Source organism: Bos indicus x Bos taurus, chromosome 16, assembly GCF_003369695.1.
Source record: "Bos indicus x Bos taurus breed Angus x Brahman F1 hybrid chromosome 16, Bos_hybrid_MaternalHap_v2.0, whole genome shotgun sequence".
Classification (NCBI taxonomy): domain Eukaryota; kingdom Metazoa; phylum Chordata; class Mammalia; order Artiodactyla; family Bovidae; genus Bos; species Bos indicus x Bos taurus.
Window position 1 is genome coordinate 201,677 of NC_040091.1, and position 20,513 is coordinate 222,189.

The following is a 20,513-nucleotide window of genomic DNA, read 5'->3' on the forward strand; positions in this document are numbered from 1 at the left end:
ACCATTTTCCCAAGGACTTTCTCCTTTTATGGCTATTTTGTACTACACTTCCCAACAGTATGGAAATCTGCTTTCCTCTCGAGTTGTCAAAGGTGTTTCATGCCTACAGCCGAGGTGAATTTTGGACCTGGGGCTCTTTTCAGATTAGCAACTGACGCATCAGAACTCCCTTCATGTTGTGAGTTGATTCTCAGCTGACATTCGAGTCGGTGCAAGGAAATCAGGTCTGATCTTGAGTGGATGGGGAAATACGTGGCTTTCGAATTGTGACAAGGCCCCCAGGTTCCCCTCCAATGTCAAGTAGATACCAGCCTCCTCTCGAGGTGCAACGTGGATGTCGGCATTCCTTTCCAGGTGAAGCAGGGCAATCTACCCTCATCTAGACTTGAGGCGGGGCAAACGGGGCTCTTCTTGATTTGTGGTGGGAAACTCAGCATTCGTATCAAGTGGGGACGGGTATCTCGGGAAACTTCTGGAGTTTTGTAAAGCGTGTCATGGACCTTTTAGAGTTCCAAGGGAAACATGGGCTCTCTTTGGAAACACTGCAGCATAAAAGGGCCTCCTCAAGCGTTCAGGGGAAAAATTCGTAGTTTGCATGGAGTTGTGGCGGGAAGCTTAGGGTTCCTCTCAAGTTGTGTGTCGACCTGTGGACTGCTCGTGTCTCCTCAGGGAAGTCAGATTTCCTTTGGTGTTGCGAGAGGCACTTCAGGATTCCTCGTGCATCGCTGCAGGAATGAATAGGGCCTCATTTCGAGTTGAGGCGTGAACCTGAGGGTTCCTCTCCATTTCTGATTTCGATCGCAGGGTTTCTGCAGAGTTGGAACAGGAGAGTCAGGCCTCGTCTTGTGTTGAGGAATGGAATTCCGCTTGCCTCTTGAGTTGTTCACGGGGTGACAGGCCACTTTTTGAGTTTTATTTGGAACCTGCGGCTTTTTTCAGATGATGCAACTGGGGTGTCAGTGCCGCTTCGTGTTCTGACTTCAACCTCAGAGTTACATTCGTAGAGGTGCCCAGGCAAGGGGCTTATCTTGAGTGGATGGGGAAATGGGTGTCTTTCAAAATGTGCCACGACCCATGAGGCTTCCTCTCGAGTTTCAATGTGAGATCAGTGTCCTCCTGAGGTGTGACGGGAAGGTCGGGATCCCTTTCCAGACAAAGCAGGGGATTTGACCCTCATGTTGAGATCAAGAGGGGAGAAGGGGCTCAGATTAAGTTGTGCCGGGAAACTCGGTTTTCCTCTCTAGTGAGACCAGTATGTCGGAGAACTTTTCCTGTTGCATCAAGGGTGTCAATACCATTTCGAATTTCAAGAGGAAATGTGGGATTTCTCCTGAAATGCTGCAGCAGGAAAGGTTCGAATCTTGTGATGACGGGGGAACCTCGTGGTTTTTCTCGAGTTGCGGCGGGATTCTCGAGTTACGACAGGGAACTCAGGGATCCTCTTGTGTTGGCCCAGGGAAGTCCCATCTTCATTTGGATTGTGAGGGGGAGCTGGGGATTGCTCTCAAGTCACTGCAGGGCAAATAGACCTCATCTAGACTTGTGTCCAGAAACTCCGTGTTCCTCTCCAGTGGCCACAGGGATCTCGGTGTTGCATTCAAGGTTCACCCAGGGAGTCAGGCCTCATCTCGAGTGGAAGCAAAGAAGTCGGCTCTCCTCTCTAGTTGTGACGGATATCTCTTGGAGCCTATTGAGTGGCCTAAAGGGAGTCAAGCCTGCTGTCGAGTCTTTAGAGAGGACTCGGGATTGCTCTCTAGGACCTGCAGGAAAAGAAGAGTCTCATCTCGCGATGACTGGGGAAGCTCGTGGTTTTTTTCGTGCTGCAGCACGACGTGTGGGGTTTCTCTCGAATTACGACGAGGAACACAGGGAGCCTCTCGTGTGGCCCCAGGGAAGTCCAGTCTCCATTCGAGTTGCGAAGGGGACTGCAACATTCCTCTTGAGTCACGGCAGGGGAATCAGGCCTCAAGACGGGTTGAAGGGGGAATATCGAGGTCTTTCTTGAATTGGGACAGGAAACCCAGGGTTCCCTCGACTTGTGATGGTGACCTCAGGGAGCTTCTCAGGGTGCCTATGGGAAGTCAGGAATACTGTAGATTCGGGAGGGGCCTCTCGGGACTCCACTGGCTTTGGTGAAATGGAAGAGGGCCTCATCTCGAGTTGAGGCAGGAACCTCAGTGTTCCTCTCCTGTTCTGACGTGGGTCTCAGGCTGTGTATGCCGTTTCAAACAGGGAGCCAGGTCTCAACGTCTGTGGAGGCATGGAATTCTGCTTTCCTCTTGAGTTGTCAAAGGGGTTTCAGGCCTCCAGCCTAGTTGAATTTGGGACCTGGGGCTCTTTTTGGATTAGCAACTGACGCATCAGAACTCCCTTCGTGTTGTGAGTGGATTCTCCGATGACATTCGAATTGGTGCAAGGAAATCAGGCCTGATCTCAAATGGATGGCAAAATATGTGGCTTTCGAATTATGAAAAAGCCCCCGGGTTCCCCTCCAGTGTCAAGTAGATACCAGCCTCCTCTAGAGGTGCGACGGGGACATCAGCATTCTTTTCCAGGCGAAGCAGGGCAATCGACCCTCATCTCCACTTGATGCGTGGATAACGGGGCTCTTCTTTACTTGTGGCGGGAAACTCAGCGTTCCTCTCGAGTGGGGACGGGTATCTCGGGAAACTTCCGGAGTTTCATAAACCGTGTCAAGGACCCTTTCAAGTTCCAAGAAAAACGTGGGCTTTCTTTGGAAACGCTGCAGTGTAAAAGGGCCTCCCAAGCGTGCAGGAGCGAATTTCGTAGTTCGCGTGGAGTTGGGGCAGGAAGCTGAAGGTTCCTCTCGAGTTGCGTGTCGACCTAGGGGACTGCTCGTGTCTGCTCAGGAAAGTCAGATCTCCTTTGGCTTTGCAAGGGGCACCTTGGGATTACTTGCGCATTGCAGTTGGGATGAATAGGGCCTCTACCCGAGTTGAGGCGGCAACCTCAGGGTTCCTCTCCATTTCGCACTTCGATCGCAGGGTCTTTGCAGAGTTGGAACAGGAGAGTCAGGCCTCCTCTTCTGTTGAGGACTGGAACTCCGCTTCCCTCTCGAGTTGTTCACGGGGTGACAGGCAGGCCACTTTTCTAGTTGTATTTGGAACCTGCCGCTTTTACTGGACCATGCAACTAGGGTGTCAGTGCCCCTATGTGTTGTGACTTCATCCTCAGGCTTACATTCGAAGAGGTGCCTGGGTAATCGGGACTTATCTTGAGTGGACGGGGAAATGGGTGTCTTTCAGAACGTGGCACGACCCACGAGGCTTCCTCTCCAGTTTCAATGTGAGACCAACCTCTTGTTGAGGTGCGATGGGATAGTCGGGATCCCTTTCCAGACAAAGCAGGGGAATCGACCCTCATGTCGAAATCAGGAGCGGAGAAGGGGATCAGATTAAATAGTGCCTGGAAACTCGATGTTCCTCGCGATTGAGACCAGTATGCTGTCGAAATTTTTGAGTTGCATCAAGGGTGTCAAGAACCGTTTTGAATTTCAAGAGTGAACATGGGATTTCTCTTGAGACACTGCAGCGGGTAAGGGCCTCAGCTCGCGATGACGGGGGAACCTCGTGGTTTTTCTCAAATTGTGGCGGGATTCTCGAATTACGACCGGGAACTCAGGGAGCCTCTCATGTTGCCCCAAGGAAGTCCAGTCTCCATTCGAGTTGCGCGGGAGAGCTGGGGATTGCTCTAGAGTTACTGCAGGGCAAATAGACCTCATCTAGGCTTGTGTCCAGAAACTCCGTGTTCCTCTCCAGTGACGACAGAGATCTCGGGGTTGCATTGAAGGTTCACCTGGGGAGTCAGGCCTCATCTCGAGGGGAAGCAAACAACTCCGCTGTCCTCTCGAATTGCAAGGGTTATATCTTGGAGCTCATTGAGTGGCCTAAAGGGAGTCAAGCCTCCTGTGGAGTTTTAAGAGAGGACTCGGGATTGCTGTCTAGGCCCTGCAGGAAAAGAAGGTCTTCATCTCACGATTACGGTGGAAACTCGTGGTTTTTTTCAAGCTGCAACTAGCCATGTTGGGTTTCTCTCAAGTTATGACGTGGAACTCCGGGAGCCCCTCTTGTGGTCCATGGGAAGTCCAGTCTCCATTCAAGTTGCAAGGGGGAGCACGGCATTGCTCTCGAGTAACAGCAGGGGAATTGGGCCTCAAGACTCGTTGAAGGGGGAATCTCCAGGACTTTCTCGAGGTGTGGCAGGAAACCCTGGGATCCCTGGACTTATGATGGTGACCTCAGTGAGCTTCTCAGGGTGCCTATGGGAAGTCAGGAATACTGTGGAGTTGGGAGGGGACTCTCGGGACTCCACTGGGTTTGGTATTACGGAAGAGGGCCCCATCTCAAGTTGAGGTGGAAACGTCAGGGTTGCTCTCCTGTTCTTTCATGGGTCTCAGGCTTTGTATACTGTTTCAAACAGGGAGTCAGGTCTCAACGCTTGTGGAGGCATGAAACTCTGATTTCCTCTCTAGTTGTCAAAGGGATTTCAGGCCTCCAGCCGAGATGAATTTGGGACCTGGGGCTCTTTTTGGATTAGCAACCGGGGCATCAGAGCTCCCTTTGTGTTGTGAGTTGATTCTCGGCTGACATTCGAATCAGTGCAAGGAAATCAGGCCTAATCTCGAGTGGATGGGAAAATACGTGGCTTTCGAATTGTGACAAGGCCCCTGATTTCCCCTTTGGTGTCAAGTAGATACCAGCCTCCTCTCTAGGTGTGATGGGGACGTCGGCATTCCTTTCCAGGCGAAGCAGGGCAATCGACCCTCATCTGGACTTGAGGCAGGGATAACGGAGCTCTTCTTGACTTGTGGTGGGAAACTCAGCATTCCTCTCGAGTGCGGATGGGTATCTCGGGAAACTTCTGGAGTTTCGTAGAGCATGTAGAGGACCCTTTCGAGTTCCAAGGGAAACGTGGCCTTACTTTGGAAATGCTGCAGCATAAAGGGCCTCCTCAAGCGTGCAGGGGAGAAATTCGTAGTTTGCGTGTTTTGTGACGGGAAGCTTAGGGTTCCTCTTGACTTGCATGTCAACCTGGGGGACCGTTCGTTTCTCCTCAGGGAAGTCAGATTTCTTTGGCATTGCGAGGGACACCTCGGGATTCCTTATGCATCGTTGCAGGGATGAATAGGGCCTCATCTCTAGTTGAGGCGGGAACCTCAGAGATCCTCTCCATCTGACTTCGAGTGGAGGTTCTCTGCAGAGTTTCAACAGGAGAGTCAGGCCTCATCTTGTGTTGAGGAATGGAACTCCGCTTGCCTCTCACTTTGTTCATGGGATAACAGGCCACTTGTCATGTTGTATTTGGAACCTGTGGCTTTTTCCGTACGATGCACCTGGGGTGTCAGTGCCCCTTTATGTTGTGACTTCATCCTCTGAGTTACATTCGAAAAGATGCCCGTGCATCGGGACTTATCTTGAGTGGACGGGGAAATTGGTGACTTTCAGAATGTGGCACGACTCACAAGGCTTCCTCTCGAGATTCAATGTGCAACTGGCCTCATTCTGAGGTGCGACTGGAAGGTCGGGAACCCTTTATAGACAAAGAAGGGGAATCGACCCTAATGTCAAAATCAGGAGGGGAGAAGGGGCTCAGATAAGTTGTGCCGTGAAACTCGGTGTTCCTCTCGAGTGAGAATGGTATGTCAGGGAACTTTTTGCGTTGCATAACGGGTGTCAAGTACCACTTCTTATTTCAAGAGTAAATGTGGGATTTCTCCTGAGGTGCTGCAGTGGAAAAGGACCTCATCTCTCTATGACAGGGGAACCTCGTGGTTTTTCTCGAGTTGTGGCGGGATTCTCGTGTTCCTCTCTGTTGGCCCAGGGAAGTCCAATCTCCATTCGAGTTGCATGGGGGAGCTGGGGACTGCTCTCGAGTCACTGCAGGGCAAATAGACCTCATCTAGGCTTGTGTTCAGAAACTCCATGTCCCTCTCCTATGGTGACAGGGATCTCATGGTTTCATTCAAGGTTCACCCAGGGAGTCAAGCCTCATCTCGAGTGGAAGCAAAGAACTCCGCTCTCCTCTCGAGTTGCAACGGGTAACTCTTGGAGCCCATTGAGTGGCCTAAAGTGAGTCAAGCTTCCTGTGGAGTTTTGAGAGAGGACTCGGAATTGCTCTCTAGGTTGTTCAGGAAAAGAAGGGCCTCATCTCACGATGGCAAGGGAATCTCGTGGTTTTTTTCGAGCTGCGGCACGACGTGTGGGCTTTCTCACAAGTTACGTTGGGGAACTCAGGGAGCCTCTCGTGTGGCCCCAGTGAAGTCCAGTCTCCATTCGAGTGGTGAGGGGGAGCGTGGCATTGCTCTCGAATCATGGCAGGGGAATCGGCCTCAAGAGGCGTTGAAGGGGGAATCTCGAGGTCTTTTTTGAGTTGCGGCAGGAAACCCTGGGTTCCCTCAACTTGTGACACTGACTTCAAGGAGATTCTCAGGGTGCCTATAGGAAGTCAGGAATACTGTGGAGTTGGGAGGGGCCTCTCGGGACTGCACTGGGATTGGTGCAATGGAATAGGGCCTCATCTTGAGGTGAGTCAGGAACCTCAGGTTTCCTTTCCTGTTCTGACCTGGGTCTTGGGCTATGTATGCCGTTTTAAACAGGGAGATAGGTCTCGACGTGTGTGAAGGCATGGAACTCTGCTTTCCTCTCGAGTTGTCAAAGGGGTGTCAGGCCTCCAGCCGAGTTGAATTTGAAGCCTGGAGCTCTTTTCTGATTAACAGCAAGGGCATCAGAACTCCTTCGTGTTGTGAGTTGATTCTCGGCTGACTTTTGAATCCGTGCAAGGAAATCAGGCCTGATCTTGAGTGGATAGGGAAATCCGTGGATTTTGAATTGTGACAAGACCCCTGATTCCCCTCCAGTGTCAAGTAGATATCAGCCTCCTCTCGAGGTGCGACGGGGACGTCAGCATTCTTTCCAGGCAAAGCAGGGCAATCGACCCTCATCTCGAATTGAGGCGGGGAAAACGGGGCTCTTCTTATCTTGTGGCGGGAATTTCAGGATTCCTCTCAAGTGGGGACTGGTATCGCTGGAAACTTCTGGAGTTTTGTAAAGCGTGTGGAGGACCCTTTCGAGTTCCAAGGGAAACGTGGGCTTTCTTTGGAAACGCTGAAGCATAAAAGGGCCTTCTCAAGCATGCAGGGGAGAATTTTGTTGTGTGTGTGGAGTTGTTGCAGGAAGCTTAGGGTTCCTCTCGAGTTGCACGTCAACCTGGGGGACCCTCTGGTGTTTACTCAGGGAAGTCATATCTCCTTTGGCGTTGCAAAGGGCACCTTGGGATTCCTCGCGCTTTGCTACATGAATGAATATGGCCTCATCTTTAGTTGAGGCGGGAACCACAGGGTTCCTCTCCATTTCTAACATCAATCTAAGGTCTCTGCACAGTTGGAACAGGGGAGTCAGGCCCAGTCGTGTGTTGAGGCTTGGATCTCCGCTTCCCTCTCAAGTTGTTCATGGGGTTTCAGGCCACTTGTCAATAGTATTTGGAACCTGCGCCTTTTTCCAGAGGATGCAAATGGGGTGTCAGTGCCCCTTCATGTTGTGACTTCATCCTCTGGGTTACATTAGAAGAGGTGCCCGGGCAACAGGACTTACCTTGAGGGAACGGGGAAATCGGGGTCTTTTGGAATGTGGAACAACCCACGAGGCTTCCTCTCGAGTTTCCACGTGAGACCGGCCTCCTCCTGAGGTGCTCCGGGAAGGTCAGGATCCCTTTCCAGAAAAAGCAGGGGAATCGACCCTCATGTCGAGATAAGGATGCGAAAAGGGGCTCAGATTAAGTTCTGCAAAGAAACACGTTGTTCCTTTCGAGTGAGACTGGTATTTCGGGGAAATTTTTGATTATCATCCTCGATGTCAAGTACCGTTTCAAACTTCCAGAGGGATCGTGGGATTTCTTTCGAGACTCTTCAGTGGGAAAGAGCCTCATCTTGCGATGACGGGGGAACCACATGTTTTTTTTCTAGCTGTGGAACGACGTGTGGGTTTTCTCTCGAGTTACGACGGGGAACTCAGGTATCCTCTAGTGTGGCCCCAGGGAAGTCCAGTCTCCATTTAGTTGCAGGGGGAGTACGGCATTGCTCTCGAGTCACAGAAGGGGAATTGAGCCTCAAGACTCGTTGAAGGAGGATACTGAAGTCTTCCTCGAGTTACCACAGAAAACCCTGGGTTCCCTCGACTTGTGATGGTGACCTCAGGGAGCTTCTCATGGTGCCTATTGGAAGCCAGGAATACTTTGGATTTGGGAGGGACCTCTCAGGACTCCACTGGGCTCAATGCAATGGAAGGGGGCCTCATCTCGAGTGGAGGAGTGAACCTCAGGTTCCTCTCCTATTCTGATGTGAGTCTAGGGGTGTGTATGCCATTTAAAACAGGGAGTCAGGTCTCGACTTGTGGGGAGGCATGGAACTCTGCTTTCCTCTCGAGTTGTCAAAGGGTTTTCAGGCCTCCAGGCGAATTGAATTTGGGACCTGTGGCTCCTTTTGAATTAGCAACCGGGGCATCAGAACTCCCTTTGGTTTGTGAGTTGATTCTGGCTGACTTTTAAATCGGTGCAAGGGAATCTGACCTGATATCGAGTGGATGGGGAAATAATTGGCTTTCAAATTGTGACAAGACACCCCCTCCTCTCGAGGTGGGACGGGGACATTGGCATTCCTTTCCAGGTGAAGCAGGCAATCGACTCTCATATCGACTTGAGGAGGGGAAAATGGGGCTCTTCTTGACTTGTTTTGGGAACCTCAGCATTCCTCTCGAGTGGGGACGGGTATCTGGGGAAACTTCTGGAGTTTCGTAAAGCATGTCGAGGACCCTTTCGAGTTCCAAGGGAACCACAGGTTTTCATTGGAAACGCTGCAGTGTAAAAGGGCCTCCTCAAGCGTGCAGGGGAGAATGTTATAGTCTACGTGGAGTTGTGGCGGGAAGATAAGCGTTCATCTCGAGTTGCATGTCGACCTGGAGGACTGCTCGTGTTTCCTCAGGGAAGTCAGATCTCCTTTGGCGTTGTGAGGGGCACCCTGGGATTCCTCGCGGATCACTGCAGGGATGAATAGGGCCTTGTCTCGAGTTGAGGCAGGAACCTCGAGTTCCTCTCCATTTCTGACTTTGATCACAGGGTCTCTGCAGAGTTGGAACAGGAGAGTCAGGCCTCATCTTGTGTTGACGAATGGAACACTGATTGCCTCTCGTGTTGTTCACGGGGTGACAGACCACTTGTTGAGTTGTATTTGGAACCTTGCGGCTGTTTCCGGACGATGCAACTGGGGTGTCAGTGCCCCTTCGTGTTGTGACTTCATCCTCAGGGTTACATTCGAAGAGGTGCCCGGGCATCGGGACTTCTCTTGAGCGGACAGGGAAATCGGTGTCTTTCGGAATGTGGCATGACCCACGAGGCTTCCTCTCGAGTTTCAATGTGAGAATGGCCTCCTCCTGAGCTGCGATGGGAAGGTCGGGATTACTTTCCAGACAAAGCAGGGGAATCGACCCTCTTGTCGATATCAGGAGGGAGAAGGAGTTCAGATTAGGTTGTCCGGGGAAATCGGTGTTCCTCTCGAGTGAGAACGGTATGTCAGGAACTTTTTGTGTTGCATCAAGGGTGTCAACTACCATTTCGAATTTCAGGAGGGAAAGTGGGATTTCAGGTGAGACTCTGCAGTGGGAAAGGGCCTCATCTGGCAATGACGGGGGAACCGTGTGGTTTTTCTCGAGTTGTGGAGGGGATCTCAGGGAGCCTTCCTGTTGGCTCAGGGAAGTCCAATCTCCATTGAGTTGTGAGGGGAAGCTGGGGATTGCTCTTGAGTCACTGCAAGGGAAACAGACCTCATCTAGGCTTGGGACCAGAAACTCCGTGTTCCTCTCCAGTGGCGACAGGGATCTCGGGGTTGCATTCAAGGTTCACCCGGGGAGTCAGGCCTCGTCTCGAGTGGAAGCAAAGAACTCCGCTCTCCTCTCGAGTTGCGATGGATATCTCTTGGAGCCCATTGAGTGGCCTAAAGTGAGTCAAGCCTCCTGTGGAGTTTTGAGAGAGGACTCGGGATTGCTCTCTGGGTCCTGCAGGAAGAGGGGCCTCATCTTGCGATGACAGGGGAATCTTGTATTTTTTTCGAGCTGTGGCGAGATGTGTGGGGTTTCTCACGAGTTACGACAGGAAAATCAGGGAGCCTTTCGTGTGGCCACAGGGAAGACCAGTCTCCATTAGAGTTGCGAGTGGGAGCGTGGCATTGCTTTCAAATCACGGCAGGGGAATTGGGTCTCATAACGAGTTGAAGGGGGGAATCTCGAGGTCTTTCTTGAGTTGTGGCAGGAAACCCTGGGATCACTCGACTTGTGACTATGACCTCTGGGAGCTTCTCAGGGTACCTATGGGACATCAGGAATACTGTGAAGTTGGGAGGGGCCTCTCGGGACTCCACTGAGTTTGGTGCAATGGAAGAGGGCCTCATCTCGAGTTGAGGCACGAACCTCAGGGTTCCTCTCCATTTCTGACTTCAAACGCAGGGTCTCTGCAGAGTTGGATCAGGAGAGTCAGGCCTCATCCTTTGTTGAGGAATGGAACTCCACTTACCTTTCGAGTTGTTCACGGGGTGACAGGCCACTTGTCGAGTTGTATTTGGAACCTGCCGCTTTTTCCGGACGATGCAACTGGGGTGTCAGTTCCCCTTCATGTTGTGACTTCATCCTCAGGGTTACATTTGAAGACGTGCCCAGTCATCGGGATGTATCTTGAGTGGACGGGCAAATCAGTGTCTTTCAGAATGTGGCACGACCCACGAGGCTTCATCTCAAGTTTCAATGTGAGACCAGCCTCCTCCTAAGGTGCGATGGGATAGTCGGGATCCCTTTCCAGGCAAAGCAGGGGAATCGATCCTCATGTCGAGATAAGGAGGGGAGAAAGTGCTCAGATTAAGTTTTGCCTGGAAACTTGGTGTTCCTCTCATGTGAGAATGGTATGTGGGGGAACGTTTTGCGTTGCATCAAGGATGTCAAGTATCGTTTCGATTTTCAAGAGGGAATGTGGGAAATCTCTTGAGACGCTGCAGCTGGAAAGGGCCACATCTCGTGATGATGGTCGAACCTCGTGGTTTTTCTCGAGTTGTGGTGGGATTCTCGAGTTATGATGGGGAGCTCAGGGAACCTCTCATATTGTCCCAAGGAAGTCCAATCTTCATTTGAGTTGCGAGGGGGAGCCGAGGCTAGCTCTCGAGTCACTGCAGGGCAAATAGACCTCATCTAGGCTTGTATCCAGAAACTCTGTGTTCCTCTCCAGTGGTGACAGGGATCTTGGGGTTGCATTCAAGGTTCACTCGGTGAGTCAGGCCTCATCTCGAGTGGAAGCAAAGAAATTCCGTCTCCTCTCGAGTTGCGACGGGTATCTCTTGGAGTCCATTGAGTGGCCTAAAGTGAGTCAAACCTCTTGTGGAGCTTTGAGAGAGGACTCAGGATTGCTCTCTAGGCCCTGCAGGAAAAGTATGGCCTCATCTCTCTATGACGGGGCAAACTCGAGGGTTTTTTTTGTTTTGTTTTGTTTTGTTTTGTTTTTTGAGATGCTGCGTGACTTGTAGGGTTTCTCTTGAGTTACGACAGGGAACTCAGGTTGCCTCTCATGTGGCCCCAGGGAAATCCAGTCTCCATTCAAGTGGCTAGGGGGAGCACGGCATTGCTCTTGAGTCACTTCATGAGAATCGGCCTCAAGGCTCATTGAAGGGGGAATCTAGAGGTCTTTCTCGAGTCGTGTCAGGAAACCCTGGGTTCCCTCAACTTGTGACTGTGACCTCAGGGAGCTTCTCAGGGTGCCTATGGGAAGTCAGGAATACTGTAGAGTTGGGAGGGGCCTCTCGGGACTTCACTGGGTTTGGTGCAGTGGAAGAGGGCCTCATCTCGAGTCGAGATGGAAACCTCAGGGTTCCTCTCCTGTTCTGACGTGGGACTCTGGCTGTTTATGCCATTTCAAAACGGGAGTCAGGTCTCGGCGTGTGTGGAGGCATAGAACTCTGTTTCCTTTCGAGTTTTCAAAGGATTTCAGGCCTCCAGATGAGTTGAATTTGGGACCTGGGGCTCTTTTAGTTTTAGCAACCAGGGCATCAGAACTCCCTTCATGTTGTGAGTTGATTCTCGGCTGACATTTTTATTGGTGCAAGGAAATCAGACCTGATCTCGAGTGGATGAGGAAATACGTGTCTTTCAAATTGTGACAAGCCCCTGGGTCCCTTCCAGTGTCAAGTAGATACCTGCATCCTCTCAAGGCGCGATGGGGATGTCGGCATTCCTTTCCAGGTGAAGCAGGGCAATCAACCCTCATTGCGACTTAAGGCGGGGATATCGGGGCTCTTCTTGACTTGTGGCAGGAAACTCAGCGTTCCGTTCGAACGGGGACGTGTATCTCAGGACCTTCTGGAGTTTCATAAAGTGTGTCGAGGACCCTTTTGCGTTCCAAGGCAACGTGGGCTTTCATTGGAAACGCTGCAGCGTAAAAGGGCCTCCTCAAGCATGCAGTGGAGAATTTCGTAGTTTGCGTGAAGTTGAGGAGGGACGCTGAGGGTTCCTCTCGAGTTATATGTCGACATAGGGGACCACTAGTGTCTCCTCAGGGAAGTCAGATCTGCTTTGACGTTGCAAGGGGCATCTAGGGATTCCTCACGCATCGCTGCAGGGATGAAGAGAGCCTCATCTCGAGTTGAGGCTGGAACCTCAGGGTTCCTCTCCATTTCTGACTTCGATGGCAGGATCTCTGCCGAGTTGGAACAGGAGAGTTAGGCCTCGTCTCATGTTGAGGAATGGAACTCCGCTTGCCTCTCGAGTTGTTCACGGGGTGACAGGACACTTGTTGTGTTGTATTTGGAACCTGTGGCTTTTTCTGGACGATGCAAATGAGGTGTCAGTGCCCCTTCTTGTTGTGACTTCATCCTAAGGGTTACATTCGAAGAGGTGCCCAGGCATCGAGACTTATCTTTAGTGGACGGGGAAATCGCTGTCTTTCGGAATGTGGCACGACCCACGAGGCTTCCTCTCGAGTTTCAACGTGAGACTGGCCTGCTCCTGAGGTGCGATTGGAAGGTCGGGATCCCTTTCCAGACAAAGCATGGGAATCGACCCTCATGTCGAGATCAGGAGGGGAGAAGGGGCTTAGATTATGTTTTGCCAGGAAACTCAGTGTTCCTCTTGCGTGAGAACGGTATGTCGGGAACTTTTTGAGTTGCACCAAGGGTGTCAAGTACCATTTCGAATTTCAAGAGGGAACGCGAGATTTCTCTTGAGATGCTTCAGTGGGAAAGGGCCTCATCTGGTGATGACAGAGGAACCTCGTGGTTTTACTCGAGTTGTGGCAGGATTCTCGAGTTACGACAGGGAACTCAGGGAGCCTCTCGTGTTGGCCCAGGGAGGTCCAATCTCCATTCGAGTTGCAAGGGGAAGCTGGGGGATTGCTCTCGAGTCACTTCAGGGCAAATAGACCTCATCTAGGCTTGTGTCCAGAAACTCCATGTTTCTCTCCATGGCGACAGAGATCTCGGGGTTGCAGTCATGTTTCACCAGGGGAGTCAGGCTCGTCTCAAGATGAAGCAAAGAACTCTGCTCTCCTCTAGACTTGCCACAGGTATCTCTTGGAGACATTTGAGTGGCCTAAAGAAAGAGACAAGCCTCCTATGGAGTTTTAGGGGGGACTCGGAATTGCTCTCTAGGCCCTGCAGGAAAAGAAGGGCCTCATCTGGTGATGATGAGGGAGTCTTTTGGTTTTTTTCCAGCTGTGGCACAACATGTGGGTTTTCTCTTGAGTTACGACGGGGAACTCAGGGAGCCTCACGTGTAGCCCCAGGGAAATCCTGTCTCCATTAGAGTTGAGAGGGGGAGTGCGGCATTGCTCTCGAGTCATGGCAGGGGAATCAGCCTCAGGATGCGTTGAATGGGGAATTTCGAGATCATTCTCGAGTTGCGCCAGGAAACCCAGGGTTCTCTCGACTTCTGACGGTGACCCCAGGGAGCTTCTCATGGTGCCTATGGGAAGTCAGGAATACTGTGTATTGGGACGGGCCTCTCGGGACTCCACTGGGGTCGGTGCAATGGAAGAGGGCCTCATCTCGAATTGAGGCTGGAACCTCAGTGTTCCTCTCCTGTTCTGAGGTGGTTCTCAATGTTTGTATGACGTTTCAAACAGGGAGTCAAGTCTTGAGTTATGTGGAGGCATGGAACTCTGCTTTCCTCTCGAGTTGTCAAACGGGTTTCAGGCCTCCAGGCGAGTTGAATTTGGGAACTGGGGCTCTTTTCGAATTAGCAACCGGGGCATCAGAACTCCCTTCATGTTGTGAGTTGATTCTCAGCTGACATTCGAATAGGTGCAAGGGAATCAGTCCTAATCCCGTGTGGGTGGGGAAATACGTAGCTTTTGAATTGTGACAAGAACCCCGGTTTCTCTCCAGTGTCAAATAGATACCAGCCGCTTCTTGAGGTGTGAAGGGTCGCCAACATTCCTTTCCAGGCGAAGCAGGGCAATCGACCGTCATCTTGACTTGAGGAGGGGAAAACGGGGCTGTTCTTGACTTGTGTCAGGAACCTCAGTGTTCCACTCAAGTGGGGACGCGTATCTGGGCCAACTTCTGGAGTTTCATAAAGCGTGTCAAGTACTCTTTCGAGTTCCAAGAGGGAACATGGGCTTTCTTTGGAAACGCTGCAGCATAAAAAGGCCTTCTCAAGCATGCAGGGGACAATTTCGTTGTGTGCGTGGAGTTGTGGTGGCAAGCTTAGGGTTCCTCTCAAGTTGCGTGTCAACCTGGGGGACCCGTGCATGTCTCCTCAGGGAAGTCAGATCTATTTTGGCGTTGAGAGGGGCACCTCAGGATTCCTCACGCATTGCTACAGGGATGAATGGGGCCTCATCTCAAGTTGAGGTGGGAACCTCAGGGTTCCTCTCCATTTCTAACATCAATCTTGGGGTCTCTGCAGAGTTGAAACAGAGGAGTCAGGCCCTGTCTTGTGTTGAGGCATGGAACTCCCCTTCCCTCTCGAGTTGTTCATGGGGTTTCAGGCCACTTGTCAATAGTATTTGGAACCTGCATCTTTTTCCAGAGGATGTAAACAGGGTGTCAGTACCCCTTCACGTTGTGACTTCATCCTCTGGGTTGCATTAGAAGAGGTGCCCAGGCAACAGGACTTACCTTAAGGGAACTGGGAATTCGGTGTCTTTTGGAATGTGGAACAACCCATGAGCTTCCTCTCAAGTTTCCATGTGAAACCGGCCGCCTCCTGAGGTGCGCCGGGAAGGTCAGGATTCCTTTCCAGACAAAGCAGTGGAATCGACCCTCATGTCAAGATAAGGAGGCGAGAAGGAGCTCAGATTAAGTTCTGCAGGGAAACGTGTTGTTCCTCTCGAGTGAGACTGGTATTTTGGGGAAATTTTTGAGTAACATCAACGATGTCAAGTACCGTTTCAAACTTCCAGAGGGATCGTGGAATTTCTTTCGAGACTCTTCAGTTGGAAAGGGCCTCCTCTCGAGATGACAGGGGAACCAAGTGTTGCTTTTTTTGTTGTTGTTTTCCTAACTGTGGCACGACGTGTGGGTTTTCTCTCGAGTTACGATGGGGAACTCAGGGATACTCTCGTGTGGCCCCAGGGAATTCCAGTCTCCATTCGAGTTGCAAGGGGTAGCGCGGCATTGCTTTCGAGTCACGGCAGGGGAATCGGGCCTCAAGTTGCGCTGAAGGGAGAATCTTGAGATCTTTCTAGAGTTGCTGCAGGAAACCCTGGGTTCCCTCGACTTGTGACGGTGACCTCAGGGAGCTTCTCATGGTTCCTATTGGAAGCCAGGAATACTTTGGATTTGGGAGAGGTCTCTTTGGACTCCACTGGGCTTGGTGCAATGGAAGAGGGCCTCATCTCGAGTGGAGGAGGGAACCTCAGGTTCCTCTCTTGTTCTGACGTGGGTCTCGGGGTGTATATGCCGTTTCAAACAGGGAGTCAGGTCTCGAATGTGTGGAGGCGTGGAACTCTGCTTTCCTCTCGAGTTGTCAAAGGGGTTTAGGGCCTCCAGATGAGTTGAATTTTGGACCTGGGGCTCCTTTCGAATTAGCAACCGGGGCATCAGAACTCCCTTCGGTTTGTGAGATGATTCTCGGCTGACATTCGAATCGGTTCAAGGAAATCAGGCCTGATCTTGAATGGATGGGGAAATACGTGGCTTTCGAATTGTGACAAGACCCCAGGATTGCCCTCCAGTGTCAAGTAGATACCAGCCTCCTCTCGAGGTGCGACAGGGACTTCGGCATTCCTTTCCAGGTGAAGCAGGGCAATCGACCCTCATCTCGACTTGAGGAGGGGAAAACGGGGATCTTCTTGACTTGTTTTGGGAACCTCAGTGTTACTCTCAAGTGGGGACAGGTATCTGGGGATACTTCTGGAGTTTCATAAAATGTGTTAAGTACCCTTTCACATTCCAAGAGGGCCCGTGGTCTTTCTTTAGAAATGCTGCACTGAAAAGGGGCCTCCTGAATTGTGCAGGGGAGAATTTCATGGTTTGTGTGGAGTTGTGGCGGGAAGCTTAGGGTTCCTCTCGAGTCACGTGTCGACCTGAGGACCAGCTCATGTATCCTCAGGGAAGTCAGATCTCCTTTGGCATGCGAGGCACACCACGGGATTCCTCGCGCATCACTACAGGGATGAATAGTGCCTCATCTGGAGTTGAGGCGGGAACCTCAGCGTTCCTCTCATTTTCTGAAATCGATCTCAGTGTCTCTACAAAGTTGGAACAGGGGAGTCACGCCTCGTCTTGTTTTGAGGCATGGAACTCTGCTTGCCTCTCGAGTTGTTCATAGGGTGTCAGGCCACTTGTTGATAGTATTTGGAACCTACATCTTTTTCTGGAGGATGCAAAGGTGGTGTCAGTGCCCCTTCATGTTGTGTCTTCAACCCCTGGGTTACATTCGGAGAGGTGCCCGGGCATCAGGACTTACCTTGAGTGGACGAGGAAATCGGTGTCTTTCAGAATATGGCACGACCCACGAGTCTTCCTCTCTAGTTTCCATGTTCAACTGGCCTCCTCCTGAGGTACGACGGGAAGGTCGGGATTTCTTTCCAGACAAAGCAGGGGTTCAACCCTCATGTGGAGATAAAGAGGCGAGAAGGGGCTCAGATTAAGTTCTGCCAGGAAACGCGGTGTTCCTCTCAAGTGAGACCAGTATTTCAGGGAAATTTTTGAGTAGCATTAACAATGTCAAGTATGGTTTTGAACTTTAAGAGGGATCGTGGGATTTCTTTCGAGACTCTGCAGTGGGAAAGAGCCTCATCTCGCGATGACGTGGAAACCACGTGTTTTTTTTCTAGCTGCGGCACAATGTGTGGGGTTTCTCTCAAGTTACGACAGGGAATTCAGGAAGCCTCTCGAGTTGCCCCACCGAAGTCTCGTCTCCATTCGAGGTGCGAGGGGAATCATGGCAAGACGCATTGAAGGGGAATCTCGAAGTCTTTCTGGAGTTGTGGCAGGAAACCCTGGGTTCCCTCGACTTGCCACAGTGACCTCAGGGAGCTTCTCATGGTGCCTATGGGAAGCCAGGAATACTTTGGATTTGGGAGGGGCCTCTCGGGACTCCACTGGGCTTGGTGCAATGGAAGAGGGCCTCATCTCGAGTGGAGGAGGGAACCTCAGATTCCTCTCCTGTTCTGACGTGGGTCTCGGGGTGTGTATGCCGTTTCAAACAGGGAGTCAGGTCTCGAATTGTGTGGAGGCATGAAACTCTGCTTTCCTCTAGAATTGTCAAAGGGGTTTCAGGCCTCCAGGCGAGTTGAATTTGGGACCTGTGGCTCCTTTTGAATTAGCAACTGGGGCATCAGAATTCCCTTCGGTTTGTGAGATGATTCTGGCTGACTTTTGAATCAGTGCAAGAGAATCTGGCCTGATATCGAGTGGATGGGGAAATAATTGGATTTCGAATTCTGACAAACCCCCGGTTTCCCCTCCAGTTTCAATTAGATAGCAGCCTCCTCTCGAGGTGTGACCAGGACGTTGGCATTCCTTTCCAGGCGAAGCAGGGCAATCGACCCTCATCTCGACTTGAGGATGGAGAAATGGGGATCTTCTTGACTTGTTTCGGGAACATCAGCGTTCCTCTTGAGTGGGGACGGCTATCTGGAGAAACTTCTGGAGTTTCATAAAACGTGTCAAGTACCCTTTCGAGTTCCAAGAGGGTTCGTGGGCTTTCTTTAGAAACGCTGCACTGAAAAGGGGCCTCCTGAAGTATGCAGGGGAGAAGATCGTGGTTGGTGTGGAGTTGTGGCGGGAAGCTTAGGGTTCCTCTCGAGTCACGTGTCAACCTGGAGGATCCACTCGTGTCTCCTCAGGGAAGTCAGATCTCCTTTGGCGTTGGGAGGGGCACCTTGGGATTGCTCGCACATCGCTGCAGGGATGAATAGGGCCTCATCTTGAGTTGAGATGGGAACCTCAGGGTTCCTCTCCATTTCTGACTTCGATCCCAAGGTCTCTGCAGAGTTGGAATAGGAGAGTCAGGCCTCATCTTGTGCTGAGGCGTGGAACTCCAGTTGCCTCTCGCATTGTTCACGGGGTGACTGGCCACTTGTTGAGTTGTATTTGGAACCTACGGCTTTTTCTGGACGATATATCTGGGGTGTCAGTGCCCCTTCTTGTTGTAACTTCATCCTCAGGGTTACATTCGAAGAGGTGCCCGGGCATCGGGACTTATCTTGAGTGGACGGGGAAAACGGTGTCTTTCGGAATGTGGCAAGACCCACGAGGCTTCCTCTTGAGTTTCAATGTGAGACCGGTCTCCTACTGAGGTGCAATGGGAAGGTCGGGATCCCTTTCCAGACAAAGCAGGGGAATCGACCCTCATGTCGAGATCAGGAGGGGAAAAGGGGCTCAGATTATGTGGTGCCGGGAAACTTGGTGTTCCTCTCGAGTGAGACAAGAATGGCAGGGAAATTTTTGGATTACATCAAGTGTGTCAAGTACCGCTTCGATTTTCAAGAGGGAACGTGAGATTACCCTTGAGACGTTTCAACGGGAAAGGCCTCATCTCGCGATGATGGCAAACCTCTTGGTATTTCTCAAGTTGTGGTGGGATTCTTGAGTTGCGATGGCGAACTCAGGGAGCCTGTCATGTTGGCCCAGGGAAGTCCAATCTCCATTCAAGTTGCGAGGGGGAGCTCGGGATTGCTCTCGAGTCACTTCAGGGCAAATAGGCCTCATCTAGGCTTGTGTCCAGAAACTCTGTGTTCCTCTCCAGTGGTGACAGGGATCTCGGGGTTGCATCTGGGTTGAGCCGGGGAGTCAGGCCTCATCTCGAGGGGAAGCAAAGAATTTCCTCTCCTCCCAAGTTGCGACGGGTATCTCTGGGAGCCCAATGAGTGGCCTAAACGAAGTCAAGCCTCCTGTGGAGTGTTGAGATAGGACTCGGGAATGCTCTCTAGGCCCTGCAGGAGAAGAAGGGCCTCATCTCGCGATGACGGGGAATCTCGTGGTTTTCTTCAAGCTGCGGCGTGATGTGTGGGGTTTCTCTCGAGTTACGATGCGGAACTCAGGGAGCCTCTCATGTGGCCCCAGGGAAGCCCAGTCTCCATTCGAGTTTCGAGGGGAGCGCGGCATTGCTTTCGAGTCACAGCAGGGGAATCGGGACTCAAGACGTGTTGAAGGGGGAATCTCGATGTCTTTCTCGAGTTGCGGCACAAAACCCTGGGTTCTCTTGACTTGTGACGGTGACCTCAAGGAGCTTTTTAGTGTGTCTATGGGAATCAGGAATACTGTAGAGTTGGGAAGGGCCTCTCGTTTCTCCACTGCGTTTGGTGAAATAGAAGAGGGCCTCATCTCAAATTGAGGTGGGAACCTCAGGTTTCCTCTCCTGTTCTGACGTTTGTCTTGCGATGTGACTCCTGTTTCAAACAGGGAGTCAGGTCTCGACGTGTGTGGAGACATGGAACTCTGCTTTCTTCTCGAGTTGTCAAAGGGGTTACAGGCCTCCAGCAGAGTTCAATTTGGGACCTGGGGCTCTTTTCTGATTAGCAACCAGGGCATCAAAACTCCCTGCATATTGTGAGTTGTTTCTTCTCTGACATTCGAATCAGTGCAAGGTAATCAGGCCTGATTTCGAGTATATGGGGAAATACGTGGCTTTCGAATTTTGGCAAGGCCCCCAGGTCCCCTCCAGTGTTAAGTAGATACCAGCCTACTCTGGAGGTGCAATGGGACGTCGGGAGGGCAATTGACCCTCCTCTCAATTGAGGCGGGGAAAATGGGGCTCTTCTTGACTTGGTGCAGGAAACTCAGCATTCCTCTCAAGTGTGGACAGATATGTCAGGAAACTTCTGGAGTTTTGTAACCTGTGTCGAGGACCCTTTCGAGTTCAAAGGGAAACGTGGGCTTTCTTTGGAAACGCTGCAGCATTAAAGGGCCTCCTTAAGCGTGCAGGGGAGAATTTCCTAGTTTGCGAGGAGTTGTTGTGGGAAGCTGAGGGTTCCTCTAGAGTTGCGTGTCGACCTGGGTGACCTCTCCTATCTCCTCCCGG